The 11,202-nt window shown below is 49.2% G+C and overlaps 1 pseudogene; it reads right to left on the reverse strand.

Annotated features, from left to right (window-relative positions):
- Positions 1-2,323: 2,323 nt before the first annotated feature.
- LOC119309979 lies at positions 2,324-2,809 on the reverse strand (annotated as a pseudogene).
- Positions 2,810-11,202: the final 8,393 nt, after the last annotated feature.

The raw sequence follows: 11,202 nt of genomic DNA on the forward strand, positions 1-11,202 counted from the left end.
GTCGACCAAAAAAGGTAGAACCCCGCCCGCAACGCATCCGGGGTGAGCTCAGGAGGGAAAAGCACCCGCCTCTTGCGCAGCGCCTCGAGCTCTTGTGCCTCGGTCGATTTCTCGGCCTTCGCGGCCTTCGTTGCCTTCCCGGCCGTTGGGGCCATGACGGGGGCAGCGGGGGGAGGCAGAAGCGGCGGCGACGGCGGCGGCGATGGGCGGCAGAAGCGCTGTTCTCCTCTCGATTCAGGAGGCGGGGGAGAGCGTCGGAGCTTTCGGTGGAAGGAACCGCAAGTGGCGAAAGTGGGGGAACGACCCCGTTCCCTCCGCTTATAAATAGGGGATGCGAACGTTACGCATTTTCTGGAATTAAACGCCACCCACGTCTCCCACGACGCCGCAATCGACGCGTGCCGTTGCGGGAGAGCGCGGTGGGTGCGGAGCCCGTTGCTGTGCGTACCCAGGCCACGCGTGCCCGTGCACTGTTTTGGGCCTGGCCCAACAACGCTCGGCACCGTGTATGGCCCAGGCCCAGGGGCTCCTGTCGGTGTACTAAAGTAGGGGGGTACCTTAGTACCCCGAACTTGTGCACGGGCAGTCGTAGCACCCCGCGGCGAGGCTTGCCGGGCGCCCGGCAAGGCCCTCCACCACCCTTTTGCACCACCATCCAAGAACAAAGTACTAGCCAGGAACACGAAGGCCCCGGCAAGAGGAGCTTGCCGGGAGGGCTAACCAGGGCATCACCAGAAAACTTGCCGCGGTGCCCCGCGCGCCCCGGCAAGGTCCAGTGGCCGGCAAGCTTGCCGGCACAACAAAAGGACCGCGGCAAGGCACTTGCCGCGGCAAGGCTGCCACCCAACTCGAGCATACCCAGTGACGCGTCATCACCAGGCCATCCCAAGGGCACGTGGCGAGACACTACGCAACCATGCGGAGCGAGGTGGCAAACGGAGCTGACAGAGGTGCCATCGTGGCAACCGGAGGCTCACTTAACGGTCACTCCACCTGCACTGTTGGGCGACCGGACGGGCATTTAATGCCCTTGTCCCCTGCCGTCGGAGTTAGGTAGGGACACTGTTGTGCACTGTTGCACCAACCTGCGCTTTTACATTTCTACCCCCTCTTCCTACGCTGCCACCTGTGGGTACCCCCTTCAGACTATAAAAGGGAGGCCCATGCGCACGTAGAAGGGGTTCGGGGTCCATTCGACACCCACAGCACTACCTTACGCTCGCACGCTCGAGCTAGATCAAATAACAACACAGAGCAGCAGTAGGGGTGTTATCTCTCCGGAGAGCCCCGAAGCTGGGTAAAGATTGCCCGTCTCCCCGTGCGCGCCGGACCTCGATCTGCTCTGCGCACGACCCCCGCTCCCCTGCCGAACCAGAAGGGGCCCCCAAGTGCCCCATAGGTGCTCGAGGCCGCGGAGATACCAGCGACCCCGACAGGGGTGTTTGCAAAATAGCGTATTTTCACACTTAATCCAGTGTCTTGGTCCTGTGAAGGAGGTGATAGCGTAGCAAACGAGGCAACCGGACTATAATGCTTTATCACTTTCACTTAGCCATAGGAGTTCAAAGTTGGGGCTACGACATAGCCCCTAGGGGCACCGCGCTCTCCGAATTCGGGGCGCGTATGTGCCTGACTGGGAAACGGCCCTTTGTCAAAGCGGAGGAATTCTAAACATTCCGGTAGTCGATCGAGTGGTTGACCAGTCTCTCGCTGTATCATGACAGTCAGTTTTCGGCTTTCTCTACTAAGGTGCTCGCCCGGCCGAACCGTGGCACAATCGCAGTAGTTCTCCTGGTGATACGGAATGTAAGGCAGCAAAACACAGGAGCCGGGCAAACCCAACATTTGACCAAAGACATGATTCGGAGCTGATGCATATAAGGCCTAACTCGAGACGCCGAACACTCCCTAAGGTATTCGGTCTTTATGATAACGGGCAGAACAATGCCCTAAGCCCCTAGTGTCCAGGTACGGGCAAGAATTTCTGACGCGGCCGATGCCAAAACGCCAGCCTCCCCCTTGGTTGTAAAAAAAAGACCGGGGGATGTGTATCAACAAGAGACAGTGAAAAAAGGTTTACACAGGGTCTTAATCTGAAAAGAATCCTTGCAACGGGTCCCTGCTGCACGTCTGTGCCTGTGTCTCCGTTGTGCTGTATCCTGGACGGGTGTAGCACGTTGTTCATCTGTAAAAGAGAGGAACTTAGTTTGAAAAGAAATCATGCGAAAAATGTATTTAAAACAGAGTATGAATAAAGGAATAAAGTTGAGCTTTTATTGGCTCTTATCGTTCATATGCACAGCCCCTGTGAAGGGGTATGCGGCTAGGAAGCCCCTGATTTATTTGTACCGGACTTGCCTAGACGTGTCCGGGGTCTTGAGCGACCTTGTAAGGAGATGATGCCGCGTGGACCGGGCATTTTAAGTGTAAGGGATGCGTAGTGCGGTATTGCGTTAAAGCGGGCGAAAGCTTCATGTCCCAATAGTGCTTGATGGATACTTTTAAATGGGGCGACATGGAAGATTAGCTTTTCACAACGGAAGTTGCCGGGTGAACCAAACACAACTTCTAGTAGTAAGGAGCCCGTGCACCTGGCGTAAGGGCCTGGCGTCACTCCTTTGAAGGAAGTGCGGCTATGGCGAATTTTAGTAGGGTCTATCCCCAATTTGCGGATTGTGTCCGGATATAGCAGGTTTAAATCGCTACCGCCATCCATTAGGACTTGTGTAAATTGTAGTCCGTTGATTAACGGATCCAATATCGGAGCAGTCCATCCCGCGTTTCAAATACTTCTGGAGTAATCCAGGTGGTCGAAAAGTAATTGGTTTTGACATCCAATCTCGGAATTCCACTGGGGTGGACCGTGCGGCATGCGCTTTGGCGGGTGCCGCCCTATTTTTCCTTGTGGTCACTTGAAGTCAATTCACTGTTTTGACCTGTTGTGGGAAGTTTTTTTGTTGTCCGGCGCTCTGCTTGTGAGGTTCGTCATCGTCCTTGCTCGGTGTGTCGAGCCCCTTGTGTTCGGCGTTGAGTCGACCGGACTGCTTGAAGACCCAACAATCTCTGCGGGTGTGGTTTGCGGGCTTCCCGGGGGTACTGTGAATTTGGCATATCCTATCCAAGATTTTGTGTAGGTTGGATAGCTCGTCACTTTGTCCTTAAGAGGCATTGTTTTGCTGTTCGCCCGAGAGCTTTTGAATCCAGTGTCGACCGCCATGTTCTTTGGGCCATTTTCCTTATTCATGCGCTGATCTTTTCTGCGTCGTGATTTCCCATTTCCATCTCTAACCTCGGATTTACTCGGTTCGCTGGTACTGCATCTTGCTAGCCAGCTATCTTCTCCCGCGCAAAAGCGGGTCATGAGGCTCGTTAGCGCGGCCATCGTTCTTGGTTTTTCCTGGCTGAGGTGTCTGGCGAGCCATTCATCTCGGACGTTATGTTTAAAAGCTGCTATGGCTTCGGCGTCCGGACAGTCGACTATTTGGTTCTTTTTGGTGAGGAACCTGTTCCAGAATTTGCGCGCTGACTCTCCGGGCTATTGAGTTATGTGACTTAAATCATCTGCATCCGGAGGGCGGACATAAGTCGCCTGAAAATTTGCTTTAAACGCATCCTCGAGCTCTTCCCAACTTCCAATGGTATTTTCTGGGAGGCTTTTGAGCCAATGCCGAGCTGGCCCTTTGAGCTTGAGGGGTAAGTATTTTATGGCATGGAGATCGTCTCCTCTTGCCATGTGTATGTGTAAGATGTAGTCCTCAATCCAGACTCCGGGGTCTGTTGTTCCGTCATATGCCTCTATGTTTACGGGTTTGAATCCCGCTGGAAATTCATGATCCAGTACCTCGTCGGTGAAACATAGTGGGTGTGCGGCGCCCCTGTATTTAGGTGTGCCGTTATCTTCGAACCCTTGGCGTGTTGTGTTGCTCTCTGGGGCCCTCTTTTGGCCCATAAATGGACCTGACCGGGCCATCCTTTTTGCGAGGATCTTTATGTGTGTCATGTATCGGCTTGTGTGCGGCGCCGCTTGCCGCTCTTGGCCTATCATCTGGTCATCTATCCGGCCAGGCGGCCTCTTTGCTTTTTGATTGTGGTGGCTCTACAGCCTCCTCGTCGAATTCGGGCAGCAGCTTGCGCTTCGGGTAGCTCTTTGCTTGGTAACTATTGCCGTATTTGTCTGCGGTCTTGAGTACTTTGCTCCACCTCATTCTGAGTACGTCTTCCGCTGTTTTGAGCTTCCGTTTCTGCTTCTTCAAACTTCTGGCAGTGGCAACGAGCCTTTTGTGAAGGTTCTTATGCTCCGGTGATGTGTCCAGCGTGAGATCGCATGGACTGTTGTTTTCGCCGAGAATGGGTTGATTATCCGATTCATCTTGTTCAGATGGTTGCTTCGTTGCATGTTCGTCGTCCACTGGTTTTCCCTGCTCTACGGCTGGGTCATTATTGGTGTTGTTGTTATCGAGGCGGGACTTCGGGCGGCGCTTGCATCGCCGCTTTGATTGTTTTTCGGGCGAATTATCCTTAGCCGCGTCCCGTTGTTCCTCGTTATCGCTTCCTTTTGGTGTGTCCACCATGTATACATCATGAGTTAAGGTGGTTTTCCAGTGCCCAGTAGGCGCTGGTTCTTGGTCGTCTCCGGCATCGTCGTCCATACCATCGATGTCTTCGGAGTCGTAATCTAGCATGTCGGTTAGATTGGCGACAGTGGCTACAAAGTGGGTGGTGGGTGGGCTTTGAATTTCTTCGATGTCCGCATCCCAACCGTCCTGACCGCAGTCCGGCTAGGGCTCTCCTGATAACGAGAGATACATTAGCGAACTCAGGATGTCGCCAAAGGGTGAGTACTGAAAGATGTCTGCGGCGGTGAACTCCATGATCGGCGCCCAATCGGATTCGATTGGTAGGGGTGCAGGAGGTTCGGAGTCCGGCGAAGAGTCCGGTACCTCGGAGTCACGAGCTTTACAAGGGACAAGGTCAGTATTCGGCTCCATCGCCGTAGAGGTTTCAGCCCCCGAGGCGGTGTCTAGCCACCCGTCCTCGATCTACGCGGTCGGCTCCGAAAGAAGGATCGGAGCGGACTCATGTGCGGCCTCCAGGGCACTGTCCGGCAGCAGAGCTAAATCATGCCCATCGTGAAAGTGCGGCGCGCTCGGCTGTGGCTCGAATCCATTGAAGATCAAGTCCCCGAGGATGTCAGCCGTGAAGTTTGGGCTTCCAAATCTGACCTGATGGCCAGGGGCGTAGCTTTCGATCTGCTCCAGATGGCCAAGCGAATTGGCCCGCAATGCAAAGCCGCCGAATACGAAGATCTGTCCGGGGAGAAAAGTCTCACCCTGGACTGCGTCGTTGTTGATGATCGAAGGAGCCATCAAGCCTATCGGTGACGACACAGAGGAACTCTCAATGAAAGCACCAATGTCGGTGTCAAAACCGGCGGATCTCGGGTAGGGGGTCCCGAACTGTGCGTCTAGGCGGATGGTAATAGGAGACAAGGGACACTATGTTTTTACCCAGGTTCGGGCCCTCTCGATGGAGATAAAACCCTACTCCTGCTTGACTGATATTGATGATATGGGTAGTACAAGAGTGGATCTACCACGAGATCAAGGAGGCTAAACCCTAGAAGCTAACCTATGGTATGATTGTTGTAATGGTTGTTCGTCCTACGGACTAAAACCCTTTGGTTTATGTAGACACCGGAGAGGGCTAGGGTTACACAGAGTCGGTTACAATGGTAGGAGATCTACATATCCGTATTGCCAAGCTTGCCTTCCACGCCAAGGAAAGTCCGATCCAGACACGGGAAGAAGTCTTCAATCTTGTATCTTCATAGTCTTGGAGTCCGGCCGATGATGATAGTCCGGCTATCCGGACACCCCCTAGTCCAGGACTCCCTCAGTGTGTTTTATCATTATATTTAAAAAATGAAATGCCTTTGTAACATATGAGTTTTCGTCGAAAACCCTGATACTTTGAAAGAGATTGTCCATTTTATACATGAAGTGCATCCAGTTTTTGCCATAACCCTCTCTACTTTTTTGAACATGCTATGTGGATGAAATTATGATACCATGCCAACTTTCAACCTTTTCTGAGTTCATTTGAAATGCTTTTCAATTTCAGGGTCATTTAGCTGGAAAAAATCATTAAATGCATGAAAGAATTTGTTCGCACATAAAATTTCTTCGCGTTTCAAATGCCAAAACATATAACTACCCTAACTATTACAGAGATTCCCTCTTGGGTGTGAAACACAGAAGAAAGTGATGATAGTGAAGCCGATCACATCCCAGATCTTTGGGTGTGAAACTTTTTCTTCGCATGTGTCCCTTTGCGTCGTAGCCATGGAAAATCTTCATCATTTAACTGGATGCTCGGGTCAATATTCACTGTGAATAGAGCAATTTCATCAAACTTTTCATTATCTTCTGACATGTCTGTCTTGTCATCCACTCCCACGATGTTTCTTTTTCCTGAAAGAACTATGTGGCGCTTTGGCTCGTCGTATGATCAATTCGCTTCCTTATCTTTTCTTTTTCTCAGCCTGGTAGACATGTCTTTCACATAAAAAACCTGCGCCACATCATTGGCTACGACGAATGGTTCGTCTGCATACGCAAGATTGTTGAGATCCACTGTTGTCATTCCATACTGCGGGTCTTCCGTTACCCCGCCTCGTGTCATATTGACCCATTTGCACCGAAACAAAGGGACCTTCAAATCACCTCCATAGTTAAGTTCCCATATGTCCTCTATGTAACCATAATATGTTTCCTTTCCCGTGTTGGTTGTTGCATCAAAGCGGACATCACTGTTTTGGTTGGTGCTCTTCTTATCTTGGGCGATCGTGTAAAATGTATTCCCATTTATCTTGTACCCTTTGAAAGTCATTATATTCGAAGATGGTAACTGGGACAGCGAGTACAGGTCATTTTGAATATCGCCATCATTCATGGCACGTTTTTGCAACCAACCGGCGAAAGTCCTTGTTTGTTCACGTGTAATCCAGTCGTCAGACTTCTTCGGGTGTTTGGAGTGTAGAAAATTCTTGTGTTCCTCCATATACGGAGCCATCAAGGCAGAATTCTGTAGAACTGTGTAGTGTGCTTCAGTGAGAGAATGTCCGTACATACATATTATTTGATGCCCTCCTAGCGTGCCTTTTCCATCCAGTCTGCCCTTATGCCGCGATTCAGGAACAGCAATCGGCTTAAGGTCAGGAATAAAGTCAATACAAAACTCAATGACCTCCTCATTTTCATGGCCCTTCGAGATGCTTCCTTCTGGCCTAGCACGGTTATGAACATATTTCTTCAAGACTCCCATGAACCTCTCAAAGGGGAACATATTGTGTAGAAATACAGGACCCAAAACGTTAATCACTTCGCAAAGGTCAACTAGGACGTGTGTCATGATGTTGAAGAAGGATGATGGGAACACCAACTCGAAACTGACAAGACATTGCACCAAATCATTCTGTAACCTTGGTATGATTTCTGGATCAATTACCTTCTGAGAGATTGCATTGAGGAATGCACATAGCTTCACAATGGCTAATCGAACCTTTTCTGGTAGAAGCCCCCTCAATGCAACCGGAAGGAGTTGCGTCATAATCACGTGGCAGTCATGAGACTTTAGGTTCTGGAACTTTTTCTCTACCATATTTATTATTCCCTTTATATTCGACGAGAAGCCAGACGGTACGTTCATGCTGAACATGCATTCAAAGAAGATTTCGTTCTCTTCTTTGGTAAGAGCGTAGCTGGCCTGACCGTGATGTATGCCGTCTTTTCCGTGCATATGTTGCTGGTCCTCCCGTGCCTCTGGTGTATCTTTTGTCTTCCCATACACGCCCAAAAATCCAAGCAGGGTCACACAAAGATTCTTCGTCACGTGCATCACATCGATTGCGGAGCGGACCTCTAGGTCTTTCCAATACACCAGTAGAAAAGGGGCATTTGTCCCGATTCGTAAGGGCCTTTAGTCCCGGTTCATGAACCGGGACTAATGGGTCGTTACTAATACCTCCCCCCTTTAGTCCCAGTTCTAAGACGAACCGGGACAGATGGGCCTCCACGTGGCCGGTGCGCCGAGCCCTGGCAGGGGGGCCTTTGGTTCTGGTTGGTGGCACCAACCGGGACCAAAAGGCATCCATGCGTCAGCAGCTCGCTGGAGCTGATGTTTTTCTTTTTTTTTTAAAAACGGGATGCTTTAGCGGTTTTGGGGGTTATTTTTAGGTTGTTATTAGCTAGCTAATAGAGAGAAGTGTCCTCTCTTATATCTTCGTCCTTGGTTTATTGACGCTGCTGCTATGTTCATTTCACCCGCTGATATAATAACTCATGCATGCTTGCATCATACATCATCATATATAATAACAAGTCCTACTAATCATGCATCATCATACAACTTCTACTCGTTATTAATAATAAGTCATACGATCATCATCCTCATAGTTATCGAACCCAACCCTACATAATTGTTCTTAGCACATGATCATCAGTATCAGGTAGGACCTGAACACCCTTAAGGTAAAATAGCATAAAACAATATAGACCCTGACTCTCCATTATGAATAATGGAGATCATCCTGTCTCCAATTCTTGCGCTTCGCTGCCTTTTGCTTCCAAGAAGCTCCTTATGACTGTCCATACATTTTTTCCATTCTTTGATTGTCATGTCTCCACTTCTTTTAGAAACCCGGTATGGATAGTTGAGATTCGTAGGAAGACCTGGTTGTATGTTCAAAACATGAAGGGTACCGTGCGTATACATCAGATAGGGCACACAATCATTCGGTATTATTTGTTGAAAAACATAGTAATAACTTCGTAGTTAGCAATGATGTACTAGTTTTAGAAGTGTGCAAAAAGATGCACGGATGTCGTAATAGTAAAAAATCTTACCAGGGTATCTCCATGGTAGTTACCGTAGCTCAACACATGCACTAGTGGCACATATTGACCATAATGTCGAGGATTTCGATTGTAGACATTGTAATTCTCAAGATCAGTACCAAATGCGATCAGATGATTTTTCTCCCTATAAGTTAATTCGGAGCCATCGGTGTAGTGGGTTTTGTCTACCATCTTCCACACATTCTTTGAAGAATCAAAATAAGCTGTCAATGGAAATAAGGTGTCAACTATTTTGAAATAAACAATATAAATTACTTAATAACTATGTTAAGCTCACATGGGGGAAGAATTGGAGGTGTATCCATAGGGACCCAATGTTGGGGAACGTAGTAATTTCAAAAAATTTCCTACGCACACGCAAGATCATGGTGATGGCATAGCAACGAGAGGGGAGAGTGTATGTCCACGTACCCTCGTAGACCGTAAGAGGAAGCGTTAGCACAACGCGGTTGATGTAGTCGTACGTCTTCACGATCTGACCGATCCAAGCACCGAACGTACGGAGCCTCCGAGTTCAGCACACGTTCAGCTCGATGACGTCCCTCGAACTCCGATCCAGCCGAGTGTCGAGGGAGAGTTCCGTCAGCACGACGGCGTGGTGATGATCTTGATGTTCTACCGGCGCAGGGCTTCGCCTAAGCTTCGCGACGATATGACCAAGGTGGAATATGGTGGAAGGGGCACCGCACACGGCTAAGGAACGATCCGTAGATCAACTTGGGTGTCTATGTGGTGCCCCCCGCCCCCGTATTTAAAGGAGGGAGGGAGGAGGGGGCCTGCCTAAGGGGAGGCGTGCCCTAGGAGGGGGAAACCTACTCCAAGTAGGTTTCCCCCCTCCTTTTCCTAGTCCAAGAAGGAGGGGGAAGGAAGGAGTAGGAGTGGGGGAAGGCAAGGGGGGCGCCGCCCCCCCTTCCTTGTCCTATTCGGACTCAAGGGGAGGGGGCGCGCCACTTGCCCTGGCCGGCCCCTCTCTTCCTCCAATAGGGCCCATTAAGGCCCATTACTTCCCGGGGGGGTGCCGGTAACACTTCGGTACTCCGGTTTTTCTCCGAAAACTCCCGGAACCTTTCCGGTGTCCGAATATAGTCGTCCAATATATCAATCCTTATGTCTCGACCATTTCGAGACTCCTCGTCATGTCCGTGATCACATCCGGGACTCCGAACAAACTTCGGTACATCAAAACTTATAAACTCATAGTAAAACTGTCATCGAAACGTTAAGCGTGCGGACCCTGCGGGTTCGAGAACTATGTAGACATGACCTAAAACCATTCTCGGTCAATAACCAATAGCGGGACCTGGATGCCCATATTGGTTCCTACATATTCTACGAAGATCTTTATCGGTCAAACCGCATAACAACATACGTTGTTCCCTTTGTCATCGGTATGTTACTTGCCCGAGATTCGATCGTCGGTATCCAATACCTAGTTCAATCTCGTTACCGGCAAGTCTCTTTACTCGTTACATAACCAACTCATTGGTCACATTGCTTGCAAGGCTTATTGTGATGTGCATTACCGAGAGGGCCCAGAGATACCTCTCCGACAATCGGAGTGACAAAACCTAATCTCGAAATACGCCAACTCAACATGTACCTTCGGAGACACATGTAGTACTCCTTTATAATCACCCAGTTACGTTGTGACGTTTGGTAGCACACAAAGTGTTCTTCCGGCAAACGGGAGTTGCACAATCTCATAGTTGCAGGAACTTTGTGTAAGTCATGAAGAAAGCAATAGCAGTATACTAAACGATCAAGTGCTAGGCTAACAGAATGGGTCATGTCAATCACATCTTTCTCCTAATGATGTGATCCCGTTAATCAAATGACAACTCTTTTGTCCATGGCTAGGAAACATGACCATCTTTGATAAACGAGCTAGTCAAGTGGAGGCATACTAGTGACACTATGTTTGTCTATGTATTCACACATGTATTATGTTTCCGGTTAATACAATTCTAGCTTGAATAATAAACATTTATCATGAAATAAGGAAATAAATAATAACTTTATTATTGCCTCTAGGTCATATTTCCTTCAGTCTCCCACTTGCACTAGAGTCAATAATCTAGTTCACATCTCCATGTGATTTAACATCAATATTCATATCTGTATATGATAAACACCCATAGTTCACATCATCATGTGACCAACATCCAAAGGGTTTACTAGAGTCAATAATCTAGTTCACATCGCTATGTGATTAACACCCAAAGAGTACTAAGGTGTGATCATGTTTTGCTCGTGAGAGAAGCTTAGTCAACGGGTCTGTCACATTCAG

This window comes from Triticum dicoccoides, chromosome 5B (genome assembly GCF_002162155.2).
Source record: "Triticum dicoccoides isolate Atlit2015 ecotype Zavitan chromosome 5B, WEW_v2.0, whole genome shotgun sequence".
NCBI classification, from domain to species: domain Eukaryota; kingdom Viridiplantae; phylum Streptophyta; class Magnoliopsida; order Poales; family Poaceae; genus Triticum; species Triticum dicoccoides.